The sequence below is a fragment of the Amphimedon queenslandica genome, unplaced genomic scaffold, assembly GCF_000090795.2.
Source record: "Amphimedon queenslandica unplaced genomic scaffold, v1.1 AMPQUscaffold_11647, whole genome shotgun sequence".
Lineage (NCBI taxonomy): Eukaryota > Metazoa > Porifera > Demospongiae > Haplosclerida > Niphatidae > Amphimedon > Amphimedon queenslandica.
This window is the reverse complement of record NW_003548111.1, coordinates 8,671-9,427: the sequence shown is the minus strand read 5'-3', so window position 1 is coordinate 9,427 and position 757 is coordinate 8,671.

Here is a 757-nt window from a genome sequence, read left to right as displayed (position 1 = left end):
CTTCAATAACATCTGGTACTATAACTTGTAGTTGTGTATTTGTATAGAGTTACCATGTATTTTTCAAGAGAATTTTAGACCTAATTTATGACGTGATTTTCAGGTCTTCATTTTATAATTTTCAGATTAAGAGCAACTTTAAAAATTCATAAAAATTAATATCCAATTATGACTTTTGCCTGATTTTGAGAAATTTTAAAAATTCATAAAAAATTCAATTTTGATCGAAATCAGCTCAAACTTGATATTCAACATAAATACATGTATGTATATCAGAAAAACTTATAAAAATGCAGAATTCTTTCCTAGCCATTTTTGACGAAATTCGGCCAACGACCCTGTACTATAGTACAGGGACTTTTGCCCGATTTTTGAGCAACTTTAAAAATTCATAAAAAAATCCAAACTTGATCAGAATCAGCTCAAACTTGATATACAACATAAATGCATGTATATGCATCAGAAAAAATTATAAAAATAAAGAATTGTCTCCTAGCCATTTTTGATGAAATTTGGCCTATGACCCTGTACTATAGTACAGGGACTTTGGTCTGATTCTGGAGCAACTTTAAAAATTCATAAAAAATCCAAACTTGATCGAAATCAGCTCAAACTTGATATGCAACATAAATACATGTATATGCATCAGAAAAAATTATAAAAATGAAGATTTCTTTCCTAGCCATTTTTGATGAAATTTGGCCTACGACCCTGTACTATATAGTACAGGGACTTTGGCCCGATTTTGGAGCAACAT